The following is a 12,581-nucleotide window of genomic DNA, read 5'->3' on the forward strand; positions in this document are numbered from 1 at the left end:
CAGAAGAAAACGCGCACTAGATTTCGACCTCTTTCGTGCTCACCATTCACCAGCTACTCCACTGCGCCCATCGCTTTCTGTGTCTACTCCATATTCTGATCTTTTCTGCTGTCCTCTCTCGTCTCGCACGCCGCTCTGAATCTGCTCTGATCGCCCAATGCCAGCAAGCAAGCTAAGCCACCAACAGCAACAGCAGCTAGTATCTAGCCGGGATAATACGGAAACGAGCCTGCATGCTGCTGTCGCATCGAGAGCAGCTCGATCAAGCCATCCACCACCAACCATGTCCATACCCATTTGCTTGTTTCTCACACTGACGGCGGTGACTCATTCGCACTGGTCTGCCATCATCGTCGACGACCTGATCGATCATCACCAATATGCTGTCGTCGACCTCGATTTGGGCACGAAAGCTGCAAGCAGTAGGGCGCAATGTTTTTTCTACGGACAGAGAAGAAGCACGCACGCATCGTTGTCGTCGAACCATCTGATGCATGGTGCGAGCGAAAGCCGCCGCTAGCTAGCTGACGGTGCAAGTTAATTGATCTGGATGGTGTTGGTGTGCGTGGTGTGACAAGCAAGCACTGTCGGCGGCGTGGGGGAAAAAAACGGGCCGGCCGGGGGTTGAAGTGTCGATCACCTAATTAAACGCATGCTTAATCACCTAATCTTTGCGGTGTGATCTGAGCAGCTTTTAACAGTACCAGCACTTGTTTTTTCTTTTGCTCTCCTCTTGTACGCCCGTTTCTCTTCTTCTAGGACTTAAAATCACCTCAAATCTTTTTGCCGTGATAAAATCACCTCAAATCTTTTTGCCGTGACCTTTTCCTCAGAGAAAAGTCACCATCGGCCTAGTACCATCATCACCAGAAGAACAAATGAAGGCTCATGCGTACACCTCTTTATCCCTAGCAATGCAAACGGGTGCGCTGTCCCTGAGACCCTGACTCAGAAAGACGGGGGCGAATAAAAAAATCAAGCCAACACACACACACACACAAAAAAAGCAGTTTCCAATGGCAATTCGATCGCAAGCCGGCGCTGCAGCAACTTGGAACGGCAATTTGATTCTTGAAGCACAGTGCGTAGTTCTTGGACTGTAATAGTACTTCATTTCGAATTAGTGACAGTTCTGGGCAGGATGGAGGTTGCTGCTATGACGGGCTGCCGTCCGGCCACCTGCATGCTCGACGAAGTTCTTGTCCTTGATGTTCCGCCGCGATCTTCACCACCGCCTCTGCTGCACCAGCACCGCATCAGGTCTCAGTCCCCGCGGTGGCGCGCCGTAACCCTGCTTCTCGTCCGCTCGCCCTGCCAGAGTTCTCCAGCGGCTCCCTGTCTCTGGACGCGCCGGCAGACGTGGAGCTCTTCTCAACCTCCTCCCGTTCGCCGGCGATGCGCCCCTCCGTTTCGTCCTCGCCGCCGTCGGCCTCTCCCTCGATGCGGTGGACTGGTACTTCTCCGAGGTTTCTGGCATCCTCTACTCCGCGCCGCCGACGTCCAGTTCTCCTCCCCGGTGCCCGCCCTGCCCATGCGCCGGCCAGGGTGGTGGCTGTTAAACTGCAGGTCCCCTGTAGGGGGTTTAGTGCAAATATTCGGATCGCGATTAGTAATCGCGATCCGAATGAGGGGGTCATATGCAAAGTTTGTTGACCAGTGTCAGCACTCCTCCGGGCAATATCTCGCCGTTGGATTCAAATCGCACAGTCCAGATAGATTCTTCGTGCCTTAGCTTTCGTTCTCCCCTCCCGCGCCGCCCGCTTCGCCGAGATCGCCATGGCTGCCACCTATGGGCTCTCGCCTGCCACCGCCGATGGGGACGGACGCCTCCTCGTCGCCCTTCGATTCAAGGTAGCTCAAGGTCGCAGCCGTCGTCCATTAAAATCGCCTCCCAACGAAACCGGCAGCAACAGCCGCCGCCGGTGTAACTTCTTCGACAGGTGCTGGACCTGCCGCCGCAGCGGCCTGGTGTCGATGTGGAGCGTTGGGTCGACGAGGTGCTCAGGAGAGGTCCCTCAGGCTGGATACGGCTCTGCTCTTGAAACTTATACTTGATTCTCTGTGCTGAAGTTTCAAATTTTGTGGCGGTTTCTAGTACGATTATACGCTTCTGTTCTGTACTTCTGTTGTAAGTTGTGACAGTGTAACTTGATTGGTCGGTGTTTCTGAGATTTTACTGAGACATGAACTTGATTTTACTGAAACATGAACTTTACAACATTTGAGAGCTCGTTGGATAACGTTCTGGCTTTAGACTGCAGTTATACTGCAAAACACACCAGAAATTTTTGGAGAAATAGGCACTCTTACCCTGCTGCGTGTTTCAGTTTACCACATGAGTAGGAGATTCAGTTGTCTGAAGTGTAGTTTCAAATTTTCCATTGTGCAGATTTCAGTACTGACGATGAGATGCAGCAACTATCAGGGAGCATTTTTGCCAGAATAAATTTCTACAATCAGCATGTAACTAGTATCACCTATCTGAGTTTTCCTATAATGTTGAATTGCTTGTGCAGAGGGAAGCTTGCCCCTCAGTTGCTGCATTTTCTTACCAAGCAGTAGAGTTCATTTTGGGTAAGTTACAGTTGTGCGGCCATGTGGTTAATTGCTGTGAGCAATAGTTCAAGTTACACACTCTGTTTGTTCAGACACTAAAAGAAAAATTAGTTCAAGTTATGCACTCTGTTATGCCATATCATACTTGCTTATCTTGTATTATACAGTACTGTAATACACAAGTGTTTATCAATTCAAGCAGGATAGAATAAGCATCATGCATGTGTAAGCCTTCACTAATATCATATTAATTTGTGTTCCTTCTATATTGTTCAATGGTTTTCAGGATCAGTTGGCTGCACATAGGCACAATTGTCTGCACAGTACTTGTTCTGTAAGTTAGGAAATGAGGAGTTCGTTGTTCGTAGGAAAGATTGCTTCTGGCTGACCCATGTATTGCAATATATCCCTCATGTAAGCTGTTCTTCTATTCGTTCTGATTGAGATATCGTTCTTAGAAGGGTGTTGACTCATTAAACCAGTCATGGTTGCCCAGTATATCCATTCGGACTTCATGATTGCCGAGTGTATCCATTTTAATTTCCTCAGCTAAGTACAGATAGTTGAGTTCATTACTGTTGAATTATGGATGAAAAACTAGGCAGTAGGGGCTTATTTACGGATACAGAAAGGTTTCTATGTAGAATGTCAGACTGAGAATAATTGTCTGCTATTACGTAGTAAATATTTATGTGTAAGCCTCCAGTTTATGTGTTCTGCTAATGTGCTGTAGTTTCTGTTAAGGTACAGTCACTTATCTGCACAGTAATCTTTCCCCTTTTATATTTTCGTCATCGATGTTTACTCAAAACAAGCTACATTGTGATATCTCCAGTTGCACAATTTGGAATGCATTGGTCAAGAATTACAATCCAGCTTGTATGCTTGACCTTATCAGGCTTATTTGAACTCTGAAGTCTGAACTACTGTATCCCACCCCACATATTGGTGTGCAGCAGCAGCAATGTCGATGGAAACCTGCCGCTCCCGGATTGGATCGGAGCATCAGCCGGATGGAAGACGATGCCGTCTCTTGGAGCTTCCTTCGGCACGCCGTTGCCGGCTTCGGCTACCTGCTTGGCTGCTTCATCAAGCTGCATCCGCATCTCGGCGTCGGGTCAGAATCGGAATGCGATTCCGCGGCGGCGCGCCAGAATCCCATCTCTCGGCCGCTGGCGCCGTCGCAGTGAGCAAGGAACAATCCCTCCATCCTGTCCTCCCTCTCCCTCCCCAGCGGCAGCTGTGCAGCGTTCTCCGACGGCCGCATACGAGGAGCGCTTCTAGAGCGAGCTCCTCCCGTCCGCCGGCAACGCGACCCTCCGTTTCGTCCTCGTCGCCATCGGCCTCGGCCTCGGCCTCTTCCTCTACGTCGCGGAGGACTGGTGGCCTCCTCTACGTCGGCCCGCCGGCGTCCAGGCGCCCCTCCGTTTCGTCCTCGTTGCCATCGGCCTCGGCCTCGGCCTCTTCCTCGACGTCGCGGAGGACTGGTGGCCTCCTCTACGTCGGCCCGCCGGCGTCCAGTTCCTCTCTCCGGTGGTCACCGTGCCCATGCGCCGACCAGGGTGGTTTCTGCAAAATTGTGGGTACGTTTTAGGGGGTTTTATGAAAATATTTAGATCGCGATTACAAATCGCGATCCGATTTAGGAATTTTATGAAAATTTTTGGATCGCGATTAATAATGGCGACCCAAATCAGGAGTCCATATGTAAATATTGTTGACCGCGGTCCACATTCCTCCGGGCAATGTCTCTCGATGGATCCAAAGCGTGCGGCCCAGATATATTCTGTATCGTGCTCCTCCGCCCTCGCTTTCGCTCCACTCCTCCCGCGCCGCCCGCTCCGCCGAGATCGCCATGGCTGCCCGCTCCTGCCCGCCGACGGCGACGGCCACCTCATCGCGGATCGACTCTCTGTTGCGCAAGGCCGCACTCGCCATGGTCCACTACAACCGCTTCCCCATCAAACCCGCCGCCGTCAGATCGCCCCCGCCTCTCCTCCATTGGAAGCGGAAGGTCCCATCCTTCCATCCCCCAAGCGCGAGATCCTCCGCCAGGAGCTCAAGTTCCTCCGCGACCGCGAGATCCTCCACGAGACCCCAAGCTGACTGAAGATGAACGAGAGTTATTTCAGGCATGCACCATATCAAGATTGGCAATGGAGAAAGAACCAATCTTCGGAAGGATCGCTGGTTGCACGGACAGGAACTGGTGTACTCCAGTAATTTACTTCATGCTGCACATACTAGAGTTTTCTTCTCCTTATTTTCCAGTTTTTGTTCGCTAGGTTTTCTTACAGTTTCAGGATCCTGATGCTCATTGTAATTGTAAAACTTTTTTTTTCCACCGCTACTACTATCAATGAATAGGCAGAGCACCTGCTGTTAACTGCTAAAAAAATAAATAAAAGAACTTGACAACATTTGAGAGCTCTATAGATACCGATCTGGCTTTAGACTGCAGTTTACTGCAAAATACAACAGAAGATTTTGGACAATAGGCACTCTAACTGCTGCTTGTTTCAGCTTACCATTGGAATAGAAGATTCAGATGTCTGAAGTGTAGTTTCAACTTTTCCATTGTGCAGATTTCAACTGTGAGGATGAGATGTAGAAATTTAGCTTGTCAATTGGTATCAGACAACATTTTTACCAAAGTAAATTTCTGTAATCTACATGTCCTAGTATCACCTATTTAAGTGTTCTTAATGCTGCATTTGCTTGGGCACAGAGAAGCTTGCCCCTCATTTGGTACATTTTCCTTGCCAAGCAGTAGACTTCATTTTTGGTAAGTTAAAAGTTCATTGCAGTTTCTCGAAAGATCTCAAGTATATCAGAAAGATTGCTTCTGGCTAATCCGTTTGATGATACTTCCCCTGACACGCATTGCAATATATTCATCATGTAAGGTGTCATGTTCTTCTATTCCTTCTGATTTAGATTGCATAGAAGGGTGCTGACTCATTTACTGATACATAATGGTTGTTAGAATTGCAGACTGCAAATACCCTGCTGATATGCATTAAATATTTATAAGGCCACCAGTTTTATCAATTCTGCTAATGTGCTCTTGTTTATGTTGAGATACAGTTAATTATCTGCATAGTAATAATCTTTTTACAGTAAATTATCTGGATAGTAATCTTTTCTCTCTTTTTTTCGTCATCAATGTTTACCCAAAACAAGCTAGATTGTGATATCTTCAGTTGCTCATTTTGGAATGCCTTCAGTATGCTTGACGCACCAGGCTTCTATGAACTCTGAAGTCTGAACCATTAATTGTATCTTTTGTGATCACAAGTTTCATCATTCTTGAAGAAATTTTCTGATACGTAATGAGTAATTGTTTATACTGATTGTATTCTTGCCGTATCACCGCATAGTGTGCATGCTCATTCTGTTACGTGGAAAGTATGATGCTCTACTACGTGGCTACATTCAGCGAGTGATCGGAAGGTTGGCAGGGGAGGTGGCTCCTGCTTCCATCAGGGGAAGCTGGACCTAGAAGTCTTTTCCAGACTCTTGTCATGAGAATGCAGCCTCTTTCTTTCAAATGTATTTTCTCATATCCCTCTTGTACAACATCTTTCACGAACCGTTTAGGGATGTGTCTTCTTTTGATGTTGAGTGGCGACCGAGCTGAACAAACAGGTATTCCCATTGAGAAAGTCTGTTTTCAATGCAACGTTGGTCATGGGGAGAATCGATAACGTCTGTTGATCAGGTGATCTTGCTGTCCATCATAGATAATTGTGCATCTAAGATGAGAACGGACCAGAAAAGTTCAGAAAGGATCGGAATGCATACTGATATCATCTTTCAATGAATCGGTGCAAATGAACACTGCTCGAACCGCGTGAATCTATTCTTTTTTCCAAACAAATTTAGGATAGGTTCAATACGCGCAGCGTGGAGCTCGAGTTTTTTTCTTAGCCGTTGTCATATGTACTAGGTCGTATAGTCGATCTGGTCTGGTAGTTTAGCTGCATCTTATTTCGAAGCTGCGGTCATCATTTCCATTGTGAGAAAGATGAGAGCAATTAAGGGCTGTTTGGATTCAGCGACTAAATTTTAGTCCAGGTCGGATATTTGATGCCAATTAGAGGTATTAAAAATGAGCTAATTGTAAAACTAATTGCATAAACGGAGACTAATTCACGAGACGAATCTACTAAGTCTAATTAATCCATCATTAGCACATGCATCCCGTAGCACAACATTATCAAATTATGAACTAATTAGGCTTAATGGATTCGTCTCGTGAATTAGCCTCCATTTATGCAATGGGTTTTGTAATTAGCCTATATTAAATACTTCTAATTGGTATCCAAATATTCGATATGATGAGACTAAAGTTTAATCCCCAGGAACCAAACTGACCCCTAGACGTGTTGGACCGCAGGCATTCAGCCTAGGACTATAGGTGGCTCGAATGCCATCCATATTGCAAGTAAGGATGAAAATGTGAATGCGGATATCCGGAATATCCGATATCCGCATATGTTTAAACATGATATCCGTATTCGTATTCAAATTTAATATGGTAGTAAAGTGGATACATCTAAATCCGATTTTTATTGATTTTCTCTTTTCGATTTTACATTCGTATTCCATAATATTCGACACTATTTGTATCCGTTCTCATTGAAACTATTTAAAAAGAGTTATATTCATTTCTCATAACCAATATTATTAATTTTTATAAGAAGATTAAGTTTACTTTTAAATATTTTTATTTTATCTATTTGTTTGTGAAATTACTTTAATAATTTTTTATTTATATATTAATAAAAATGTTTATTTATTTATTGAAATATATTTTTATTTCTAATTTTATTTTTATGTATTTATTTAGTAAAATATTTATTGTTAAATAAGCTATTTTTGACCATCTATGTTGTTATATTATTATACTTTAGTTTGCACATGTATAATAATTTTGTATTCTAAAACTACCAATAAAAAAAATAGCTAAACACTATCTTATATATCGGGTAAATATTCGAATCCGAAATATCCATTTTGCATTCGTATTTGAGAATATCCGAATCCATATCCGTATTCAAATTAAAATATGGTAAAAAATGCTATCCGAATCCGATTCTATACTAATAATCTGCTTCAATCATTAATTGTAAGCATCTAACCGCGGTCAACGGCCGTAGCAGGATAGGCATGTGGCCTGTGAGACCGGTTCGGGGTGGGCCTCCCTGTATGCTATAGAGCACGTTCCTCGGCAAGGGACCATCCATGGCAGAACCACAGAGCCCATGGTGAGAACCTCTTGTGGTGGGGTCAAACGAGCGGCTCTAAAATTGGCTTCGGAAGAAACTCTACTAAATATTTAACGTAAAAACTACTCTAAAATTAAAACATATATAATTTATTTTTCTCTCCTCTCTTCCTCACCTCCTAAGGCATAGCCGGTGGAGCCACAGAGTCACAAATTGTGGCTCCTCCGGTTAGGGCTCCAGCTCCTACGTGCTACAGTAAAATAGCCGGAGCCGGCCGGAGCCACGTCCAAACGGGCTCTGAATCGCTGGTCGTAGATCCATCAGCGGCCTACGTGTAGTGTACTGTATTTGCATCAGGCTTGAGCTGGTTTATAGGCTTTCGGGAGACCCATCACGTCGTACTACTAAAAGTTGCTTGAGACTTCTTCTCGGGAGGGACGCCCACGGTCTTGTCAAAATGATTGATCAACGATGGCAGTCGACGCGTAGCACGCACGCACCCAGACCGACGACTCTAGGGCCTAGCAGGCTTTTAGAGCATGAGCACACTGCAAAGTGTTGGTCCGTACCAGTGCTGCGGCTAGCTAGCCCGGAGCTCTACACATTTGGTGGTCAGGCCGCCTCGTACCCCTAACGCTACGACACGAGGCTGTTGGTGGTGACATTCCTACTGCTCTCTCTGCTCCCGTTGTCGCGGTAGCAGTTGAAGCGAGGAGCACCAGCAGCTAGAGCTAGCCGTTGTTTAAAGATGGCAAGGCTGGACCCACCACCAGCCCGGAAAAGCTAGCTAGGCCTAGGCGATGCGCCCGCCCCGACCCCGCCGGCGCGCGCATCGGCATCGGCCACGGCACGGCCATGTGCGCGCTGCCGCCGCGCCCGCAACCCGCCAACAATGCGCTCTGCCGCTCGCGCTCGCGGTGTGCCGGCCCCGCCACGCCCGCCTGCCTGCCGGCCGCCGCTGCCGCGCCTCCCCGCTTTTCCCTGCCGCCGCCACGTGAGCGCGGCACGGCGCACGCGACCCCGTCAAACCCAACCCCACGCCGCTGGGCAGCGCTGGGCCCCGAGCGAGCGAGCCACTGCTGCCATCGCGCCGTGCACCTGCATCGGATCACATCATCCACCACATGCGCCTGGCCCGCAACGGCCGTCCCCATGGAACTAAGAGCCATGTCCACTCCGAGTCTCCAGCTCCATGGAGCCAGGGCTACGGCACACCGTACGGCCTCGCTAACAATGGTACAGCAAGTACTCCCGGTCCATCCGTCTACCTGCATCACCTGCTATCGTCTCGAGTATGGCACGGGGGCGTTCGATGTACTCGTACAAAAGTAAAGTAACCGGCCTTCACTTCTTGTGCTTGTGTTCAGTGGCCTGTACTGTACTCCACACGCCGGAGCAACCACCAACCAGTGCAATAGGCAAGTCACCCTGCTGTTGCTGTTTGGTTTCACTTTTACCATTCCCCCCAACCCAAGGCATCTCTCGGATTGGTAAACAAACAAAACTAGTGAGCACTGGAGAGAAGGCAAGGCAGGTGTTGGGTGCCTAGTGTGTCCTGCTGCTGTGCCCGGATTCGGATTGGTTGGAGGCGAGCGGTACCGGTACGGCGCCGGCCCAAACTCGCATGCTCAAGACTCGGACTCAGACACTGACTGACTGGCCTAGAAGACGGGGAAAGGTAAAAGGCGCGAAAGGAGGAGAGGCGCCACCCCACCGCCCGCAAACGTAAAAAGGATTCATCCGCCCGGCCTTTCCCGCCTCCCCAAACTGCCGCCTACGCTTTCCAGTTCCAGTCCAGCCTGCCAGCCTCTGCTGCGCGAGCGCGTGTTACTGGCACGCGGGACCCCCCACCACACCTCAAGCTCTGACACTCCCTCCCTCCCTCGCTCAAAAAAAGCTGCCATGAATTACACCGAGAGAGATCAGAGAGAGATGCTACAGGGGCACGTGGTCGTGTCTGCCTAGGCAAAAGGCCTTACAACGGACGGGCCGCCGGCCGGACCGGTTCTCAGCGGAGCCAGCGGCGGAGGTCGGTGGTGGACGACGGCGACGCCGGCTCCCCCCGAGGCTCTCCGCGCACGACGACGACACTGTCGACCGCTGCTCCGACGAGAACCGCCCCGCCGCGCTCTTGAAGCTCGGGCTCCGCAGGGACTGCGCGTACGCCTCCGCCGCCTGGGCCACCGCCGGGAACGACAGCCGCTTCTTCGCGCTCCCGCCGCCCCCCGCCGCGCCGAATCCGCCGCCACCGGAGAGCCGGTCGCGCTCAGGCGTCGCGGGCCGCTGCCGCGGCGCGCTCTGGGACCGCACGCGCGCCTTGGCCGACTCCGTCGCCGCCATGTAGTTGGGCACCGCCCCCGCGTGGTGGCGCTGCGAGTGCAGGCTCGACGTGTAGCTCCCGCCGCCCGCGCCGCGGTCCACGCGCGGGCTCGCGGACCGGACCTGGATCGGGGGCCGCGCCTTCCCCGGCGACGGCGTCACGGCCGAGTGCCCGTGGTGCGCGCGGTGCATCGGCGAGGACGACGGCGCCTGCCGCCGCGGCGTCGAGTACGAGAAGGGCCGCGCCGTGTCGATCTCCAGCGTCTTCACGGGCTCCCGGTGGTCCATGGACGCGCGCCCGGGCGCCGCCACCGCGCCGCGGATGCTGCTCCGGTTCGTGTCGAAGGACGCGCGCGACGCCATCCACCGCTCCGCCCACCGCGGCTGCTGCCCGCCGCCGTCCACGTCCATCTCATCCGCCGCCGCCGCCGGGTTCCTCCAAAGCTTCAAATCGCAGCAACCAACAATCATGCTATCAGCCAAAGCACCCCGGAAAACGATAAAAATCTCGTCTTGCAACAAAAAAAAAACAATCTTACTTGATGTGAGAAGGCGTATGAGAGCGCCCTCTCACGCTTGAGCGCGGCGTCCTTCCTCGTCTGCAGCATGGCCTGGATCTCCTCTATCGTCCGCGGCCGGTCGTCCCAGTCGTCGGCGGCGAAGCTGCTGCCGTCGCGCGACCGCTCCTGCAACCAGACCACCAAATCAATCAGTAGATGCACGCAGCAAAGACTCCATTTTTATTTCCTACAGATCAGATAGCATGAACAGCAATGGCATATGAGTACTCACGACGGAGCGGCGGTCGGCGAAGTCGTGCGTGTACTTGGAGTCCCAGAACGTGGAGGTGTCAACGCTGTACGACGACTTGCTGCTCCCGCACGGCGCCGCGGCGCCGGCGCCGCCGGCGGCGGAGAGCGACATGGACAAGGACATGGAGTCCTGTGAGAGGCGCATCCGCTGGTCCCGGACGCGCGCCTGGACGCGCACCAGCGCCTGCATGCAGCGGAGCGTCATGTTGGCCTGCTTCCGGACGTTGTGGCCGCGCACGAGCGCCTGCAGCTTGACGAGGCCCTTGAGCGCCCGCAGCGCGCGGCGCGCCAGGTAGCCCCGGAACGCGGTCTGGATGACGACGGCGGCGTAGTGCTCGCGGACGGCGAGGCCGGAGCTGGCGTGGCCGGGGCGGGTGAGGCGGACCACCTCCGCCGCCGCATGCGCCGTGGCCACGGCGGCCTCGGCCGTGGCGGCGGTCGCCACCGCCAGCGCGATGGCGTGCCGCTGCTCCTCCGTCACGGCCGGGGCGGCGGGGTGAGGGTGCGGGCGCGGGTGCTCCGGCGCTGGAGGCGGGGCCGGCGACGGGGACGGGGACGAGGACCTCCGGAACAGCCATCTCCTGCGCTCCCGCTTCCCCTGCTGGATGCGGGCACAGTCAGACGCGCAACAGGAAACGAGAGCCCGCAGCCTTGGCGAAGAAGAAGAGGAGAAGCGGGTGACGGGATGGGAACGAAAAAGGCACCTTGTCTTCGTCGGCGTCGGCGGGGGCGTCCTCGCGGAGTCGCGAGGCCTTCCTTGCGGGCGAGGCGGAGTCGTCCTTGGAGGGCGAGCGGAAGGCCCGCTTGACGGCGGTGAGCCAGGACGTGGCGCCCTTCTTGCCCATGTCCGGCGGCGGGCAGGCGCGGCCCGGGTGGGGGGGATGTATTATAGCTGGCGCTGGGGGCGGAGGCCGAGCTCCATGGATGGGTGGCTGGCTGGTCACGCGCCCCCCCTGCACCGCACGGCGCCTCCTTTTATGCGTGTGGGGTTTACTTCATGGGCACCCGATCGATGGAGCTGGAGCGGAGCTACACCTTGATTGCGAGCTGAGCAGCACGGGCTCGCCCGTGTCAGTGGAGGACGGAGGGGAGCTAGTGAGTGAAGGAGTGGGAAGAGGAGTGTGGTGTGGGGCCGGCGTGGGAGGCGGGGCCCGCGCTGCGGCTTTCCGTTGCGTTGCGCTGGGGCTGGCTGGGCGGGTGAACGTTGCCGCTGGGCTGCTGGCTGCCGCAGGGTTTGGTTGGGAGGCAGCCGGCAGGGCGCAGGGAGAGGCAGTCAGGCAGAGGACAGAGGAGCCCGCCCCGCCCCCCAGCAGCTTGTCTAATCCGCGCGATCGCCCGTCGCGCTGCACGCTCTCCCCACGGCTGCCGTTCCGTTGCGTTCCGTTGCCGACAGCTTTGCCGTGCCGTGCGTGCGCTTCCGGACGCGGCTCTCAGCTCGCTCCCGAGGGAGCGTGGTAGTTCGCACTTTGGGGGCGTACGGACGTGCTGATGGGTGGCATTAACTAGAGTGGTGCGGTGCGGAGATGATGCGTGCTGGTCCTCCCTTGGCGCGTGTACATCTGTAGGACCGGTCCTGCCTTATCAGGATCGTCCTCCTCCAGGATTGGTAGGGCAGGCGGACGCTCACTATAAAAAAACACGATTTCATTTTTCGAAAAACCTA

The 12,581-nt window shown here is 52.8% G+C and overlaps 1 long non-coding RNA gene and 1 pseudogene across 1 annotated transcript; one reads left to right on the forward strand and one right to left on the reverse strand.

The window, feature by feature from the left end:
* Nucleotides 1-992: 992 nt before the first annotated feature.
* LOC112897856 lies at nucleotides 993-4,252 on the forward strand. Its single transcript, XR_003229780.1, has 3 exons — nucleotides 993-2,574; nucleotides 2,843-2,970; nucleotides 3,513-4,252. It is a non-coding gene; the product is annotated as an uncharacterized LOC112897856 (long non-coding RNA).
* A 4,975-nt stretch (nucleotides 4,253-9,227) lies between these two features.
* LOC112897539 lies at nucleotides 9,228-11,979 on the reverse strand (annotated as a pseudogene).
* Nucleotides 11,980-12,581: the final 602 nt, after the last annotated feature.

The sequence above is a fragment of the Panicum hallii genome, chromosome 6 (genome assembly GCF_002211085.1).
Source record: "Panicum hallii strain FIL2 chromosome 6, PHallii_v3.1, whole genome shotgun sequence".
Classification (NCBI taxonomy): Eukaryota; Viridiplantae; Streptophyta; class Magnoliopsida; order Poales; family Poaceae; genus Panicum; species Panicum hallii.